The sequence below is a fragment of the Stylophora pistillata genome, chromosome 7 (genome assembly GCF_964205215.1).
Source record: "Stylophora pistillata chromosome 7, jaStyPist1.2, whole genome shotgun sequence".
Lineage (NCBI taxonomy): Eukaryota > Metazoa > Cnidaria > Anthozoa > Scleractinia > Pocilloporidae > Stylophora > Stylophora pistillata.
The window spans coordinates 4291653-4297995 of record NC_142525.1 but is presented as its reverse complement, the minus strand read 5'-3'; the positions used below and the strand labels follow the sequence as shown (position 1 = coordinate 4297995).

The 6343-nt window shown below is 35.9% G+C and overlaps 1 protein-coding gene and 1 long non-coding RNA gene across 7 annotated transcripts in view; one reads left to right on the top strand and one right to left on the bottom strand.

The window, feature by feature from the left end:
- The window catches only part of LOC111346639 (uncharacterized), a 327471-nt gene that overhangs the window by 214622 nt on the left and 106506 nt on the right, over nucleotides 1-6343 (bottom strand). The window lies entirely within an intron of this gene.
- On the top strand, nucleotides 67-5084 carry LOC148726273 (uncharacterized). Of its 4 annotated transcripts, none has more exons than XR_015989406.1 (5): nucleotides 67-382; nucleotides 1390-1495; nucleotides 2211-3557; nucleotides 4078-4123; nucleotides 4701-5084. It is a non-coding gene; the product is annotated as an uncharacterized LOC148726273 (long non-coding RNA). The 4 variants fall into 4 exon arrangements; XR_015989407.1 differs by having other exon boundaries at nucleotides 68-382; nucleotides 1390-1442; XR_015989405.1 differs by having other exon boundaries at nucleotides 68-387; nucleotides 1390-1442.

The window sequence follows — 6343 nt, the reverse complement described above, 5'->3', positions numbered from 1 at the left end:
AGAATGTGGTTTTATTTCTTCCAATCAAAAGGCGTTGTGAACGTGTTTCTTGCTTGTCACTTCCCAACTAGGGGAGGTAATTTTGCAATGTAACAATATTAATTGTAAGAAGATAGTTAAGATTTCCGCGCTGGAAGGTTAAGAATTTCACGGGATATCCTTGTTTCATGAGCTATCCTAGGTGTCGTTTGGGACACTTCGGATTGGTGAAAGATTAAGATTCTGGTTGCGTTTTTAAGTGCGAATTATTGGCGAAATTTTCTTCGATGCGTTGGAAAGCGTAGGAAGACGAGAATTTGACATTGCCTCGCGGCTTCGATTCCCTTATTAGTTTGGAGTGCGTTGGTGATCGAAGTTGTGCATTTCTATCGCAACTAGTACGGTAAGGTAAGGTTTACGTTGCACTTCATGCTATTATTTTTGTTAAATTTAAATATTACAACCATTCTTCAAAGATCACGTTCAAGTTTCGGGCTAAATACTGTCAGATACCGATAAAGCGTCCGAGTAACTACTAACCTGGATTCATTGAATCCTTCTGTGTCGAGGGATGATTTTTTTATTATTATTTTGTTTGGGACATGCAAAAGTAGATGATACATAATTAAAAAACGAGACAAATCTCCGTGTTTCAATGACCGAAAATTTGTGATTTTCTTCCAGCCTCATTATAATTTTTATTATGTTACATGTAGCAATCTCATAGTGTCTACATTGATGGTTATTATGGAGACAATTGAAGACATCTATTCATTGTAATTGTATGGGACTACGCAAAAATTCAACCTCTGGTATGGTTGATGTCAAACATCATATATCCTGGAAAGTTAACCCACAAACTGTTGACACGTATGATGAAGATCTGGTATCTTTTATAAAGGATAGGGTGCTCTCTCTCATGCTCTCCAGCAAGAAACAGTTGGGTTACAATGCAATAAATCATTCTCTTTGCTCGCCCAGAAGAGGACAGATTTGCAGCAAAATTACTCTTCACTTAATAATGTGTGCTTTTTGATTGAAATCAGTGGCTGACGTAAGCCACTTTCTTTCTTTTGATCTATTTAGAATAAAGCCCTTTGAACTAAATCATAAGGAATATGATAATAATATGCATGTTATATGTTACCACACTTTACATACTGTTTCAACTGTGTTTTCAATATTGAAATGAAATAAATACTAATTCATGCACAATTGAATACTTAATTCAGTAGAGACTATTGCCTTTTAGTAGCAATTATTGCTCCTACATGTGTTAGCAAGAACTTGGTCTTCTTGGCTTTCATTGTGAGCCTTTGGTGATCCATATATTAGGGGAGACACTCGCTGCAACTATCTTTGCAAAGAAAATACTAATCTTTTCACCCTTACTTAATTTCATACATACAGGCCTGGATGACAACCAGCAGCAAAGCAAAGTAAACAAAAGTGCCAATGAGGTGGTAAGCTCCATTGTAAACATTTTCTTGGAAAATTATGCACTAGTTATAAAAAGGTTTAAATGTTGTGATTAATTTTTGTCCTTGGTATAAGCATAATTTTCCTTTGGTTTTGTTAATGATATGAATGAAAATGCTTAAGGTGTAAAGAAAGATAAAATGTAGCTCCTAGAGTGTATGTTATGATGAGATGATGTGTCACCATCAATTTGGCCTCAGCTATTAAAAGTAAAAGAATTAAACTAAGGATCAAACTAAACCACAGCATACCTATACTAAATCCTCATTTTAATTGTATCAATATTATTATTTTTCTGGTGTTCACCCAATAGATTCAATCCACTGACAGACAAATATGGCACCTGTTCATTTTACCATTACTCTTAGGCTAAGGCACATGTAGAAAGCAATATTTCTCAAAACAACTACGTCTGCAAGGTTTAAATTTTTCAGACCTTTACTGCTTGTTTTTATATGTGGTTCCAGGATTTTCTTGCACAAAGAGGTCTGGTTGAGTGTAGCAGTCATCATATATATGCTTCAGTATGATGGTTTCACAGTAACTGTTGTATGAAGTAATGTACCCTTCTCCAATATTAACTTTGCAAACTTGTCACTGACAAAGAGCTAGTTCATGATTAGACACTGATCATTTCATTGATTGCCATCCTCTACATTTATCGTCGAGGTATCACCATATTTATCTGTGTATCAGTCGACTCTTTATGATGGAAAAATTAGCCCAAAAAATCACTCTCGTCTTTTACACAGATCATAGAATGATAAAGACCTGACCCAAGCAATCCAAGAAATTAGCATAACAATTGCCTGAAGTCCATTCGGAAAACCAGGTTCACAAAACAAGTTCTAATTGTGTTCAAGTTTTGTCAGTTTTCAGTGCGTTCTTCATCTATGAAAAAGTTTGAAATAATAAATTTTATGTGGCTTAAACAGAAACCTAGTGGGGCTGATTTCTATTGTATCTTCTGATCTGTAGAGCAGACAATTTTCCTTACAGCTTCGGTGCTGAATTCTCATTTTCAGCGAATGATTACAGTAACTTAGTGACCTGGGAAATGCTGTTTTCTTGTGCGGTCTTGTTTGTTATGTGCTTGGACCATCTATGTTAAATATTGTGTAGTTTCCAAGATGGCCATGTTTTCATCAAGCAATCCTTTGAAGCTCTTCGGTGTTCCTTTAGTCTACTAAATCTCCTTTCAAAAGGTTATTTAAACGCATGAAGATTTCATTTTCAAAACGATTTACAAAAGATGGTGAATTACTTCTCCAGTAAATCGAAGTGGTTGTATATGCTTAAATCATGAATCGTGGGGATGTAAACAAGTGCTACTAATCTTCACAGCACATGGTTACATTTTGCTCTGCAGTTTTTTTTAATTCACCACGTTTTCAATGCATTCTCAGAAATAAGAGATCAACCATATGGGAAATTTCTGTCGGTCTGAATTTTTCTTTACTAGAAATAATGAAAAATCTGATTTTCAACCTTGAAAATGGGGGTCAACTTATACGGTAATTAACTCCTTTGCTATCAGTAATTGGATTAAAGATTCTGTGTTAGAAATCACAGTACCATATCCCAAAATCTAATGTTGTCCTCAGCACAATTTCATTTTTTGAGCAAGGCAAAGCTAAGAATCGATCAAGGGCCACACAGACATCACAGAAAAGAATGGGGTGTAGCAGTCATTCAGGTCGGTTAATTGCTCCAAGCTCTAGTTTTATACCACTGCTCATTTGGTTATCTTTCTTGCCAATACTCTTTCTGGTTATTTGGGTTTTCTTGGAAACTCAGGCTCTTGCCATTGAGAAGAAGCATGATATGTGTTTACAAAATTAAAAGCAAAGAAAAGTGAAAAAAAACTGGAGATTAACAGGATGGTATCAAAGACTGGTATAATTTTTTTTTTGGAGGGGGGTAGTTTTTTATTTTTGAATCACAGTTTTAGCCTAAGTATGTCTAAGTTTCTACACTTGTTGTTTAGTCTTGTGGTTTCTTACTTTAAGAAGTAACTTAAGGTAAAATTTTTTGAATTTTTTTTTTTTTTTTACAGCCAATTGAGTCTGTAAATGGAAAGTAAACACAAAATGATGATGGTAAGGAACAAATTGCTTGCACTATAAATTATTGAAAGTAGTCTGCACTCTCCATATTTGATATTTTTAATTGACATGCTTTGCACAGGTGTTGTGTAATAAGTGAGAATAAGACTGTGCAGCGAATTAGCTCGTGCTGCAGCATCCCATATCCAATAAATTCAATAGAAGACCCTTCGGTCATTTCACGCCATATTGGATCTTGATATGTCCTTGAAAGAAAAGTTGCTTGAGACATTTTTATCGTAAACATTTATGAAGCTTTCTTCTGATATATAGTTTGCAAAGATTTTAGTGAAAAGTGGGAAGTAACCTTGAGCTTGTCGCATGCGAGTAAGTCGTATCATCTAAATCTGCCCTAAAAACGAAAAATTTGCATTACTTTTATAATAATTATTGAAGTGAATGCATTGATACACCGTGGCTTTAGCCTCTGCATATCCTCTTATGTTTTTCTCTGAATACCTGGGAGCCGAGCAAACTAGTAACCACCCATATTCTCTCGTTCTCTTTAAAATAGGATTGTTGATCAATTTTTACCATGGCTCAAGATGGAGGACCACGTGGTCAGATAAACTAATTTCTTCTCTGCCATCCTGAGAGGGTTTCTCATACTTTCAGAATAGAACAGAATTTTGGCTAACCTAAAAACTCAACACGAAATCGTCCCTTTTACATTGAATGTTCTAAGGGAGTTCTTGAAGTTGCTTTGAGGTTTATCGCCTATCATGAAATAAAACCAGTGAACAAGGCTGTTATGAATTACACACAACTTCAGATGAGGGTGTCTGGCATAGTGAAGTACTGGTGCATTTCATCCCTGAGAAGCAATCAAACTACTGTTTTCTCACTTAAAACATTACTTAAAAGTTAATAATCAGCGACTTAGGGGGCAGGCATATCAAAGAATATTGGCACGGAAAGAGGTACTCTCCCTAATGGTTCATGTGCACATTCTAGGGTGAACGTTATTGTATCTCTAGTATGAACATTGGTGGTGATATTTTTGACAAAGGCCATCACTGGACGGCCATGTCTACGGATTTTGAAGGAAGTATTAGACCACAGAGGCTCAGGGCTAGACAGCTTTGTAAAATGTCGTATATTGATGTTACTAAGTGATACATATCTTATGTTTTGAAGAGCATGTGATTAACATGGACTGGCTGGAACAAGAAATAGTTATGGAAGAGCAGCTGGAAAGAGGAAGAGAAGAACAAAGAAAAAGGGAGGAGCAAACGAAAAGAGAGAAACAAAGAAAGGGAGAAGATCATTTTTCCGACACATACCTATACTTAAGTTATCCCTTAAAATTTTCAACCTACATATCTATGTCACACAGTAATTCCTCTTTTTTTCAAATATGTGAAATCATAATCTCTTGGGAAACTACTCTATCAGGGATATAAATTTAATGTATATTGTTTCTTTTTTATTTTAAAGTGAGCTTAATGATCTTGTTTATAATAGAACAGCTATATTAGTACGTCAATGTCATCGGAAGACATTAAATATTTGGAAGAGAAACTTAAAACTTGTCCTTTGCTTACATAGATTTTTCTTTTGTGAAGCCCTACTAAGTGACTCTTGATGGCATGTTAAGTTCTCCTTCGGTTCCACAAGTAAACAGGCAGCACGTTGGAATGGGACGACAGTAGTTTATCCTAAGTCACCAAGGGCTGCTTTTGCAATGAACCTTCAATTATTCTGTTACAATGTTTTATCTGGCGGTGAATAGTACCCGTGAGCCTCTACGAAGACGTCCACTTTGCTTGTTAAGCAAAGATAAATCAATAGTTTGCCGTCAATATATGCACATGCATCTGTGTATACAGCGACTTCTGAGAAAATTTCTCATTGCCTGAAGACATTATTAACGCTAAATTGACTTAAATTCCAGGGGTGTGAATAATATGCAGACCCTTTTCAGCAATCAGAACATCACAGTGGTGAAACATAACACCAAAACTTGCGTACTGATAAATATTTTATGGGGAAGGCTACATTCTCTTTTCCAGCAAAATAATCTCAAACTAAGTGAGATTTATATTTAAGCAATAGTGAAAATCAGACCTGAAAAAAATTTCAGGCCTGTACGGGATTCGAACCACTGACCTCTGTGATACTAGTGCAGCGCTCTACCAATTGAGCTAACAAGCCAACTGGGAGCAGGCCATCAAATTAATTCGACATAAACCCGTAGATGATAAATCAAACAACAACAAACATATGAAACATATGTATGAACTGCGGTTATGAAACGTATATGTGCACGATCGTGCACATATACGTTTCATAACCGCAGTTCATACATATGTTTCATATGTTTGTTGTTGTTTAAGTGAGATTTGTCGAATAATCCTAAGGCTTTGTGCAGGGGATCCTACAAAGTACCGACTAAAATTATTGACTTCACCCGGGGATAGCCTTCCGACAACTACCCCCCGACCCAAAATTTTTTTACGCGAATTAAGGGTGCACTTCCAGCGATCTAACTTACAACTGCAGTATATCTGTTTATCCCTATTTCCATGTTTTGAGTGCATTCGAAAATCAAAACAATTTCACAGCCCGTACTCTGCATGTGCAATACATCCAAACTTGACATATCCATTGTTAACCCCTTTTTTCATTTTTCACTGAATGTGGAAATTCTCGAAAAAAGGCAATAAATTCTGACAATTTATCCAGCAATTAGAATATATCCTAACATGCTAAATCCAATCTTCACCCTAATTTTCTACTTTCTCGATCAACTCTAGAAACACGGGGTTAATTACAACAAT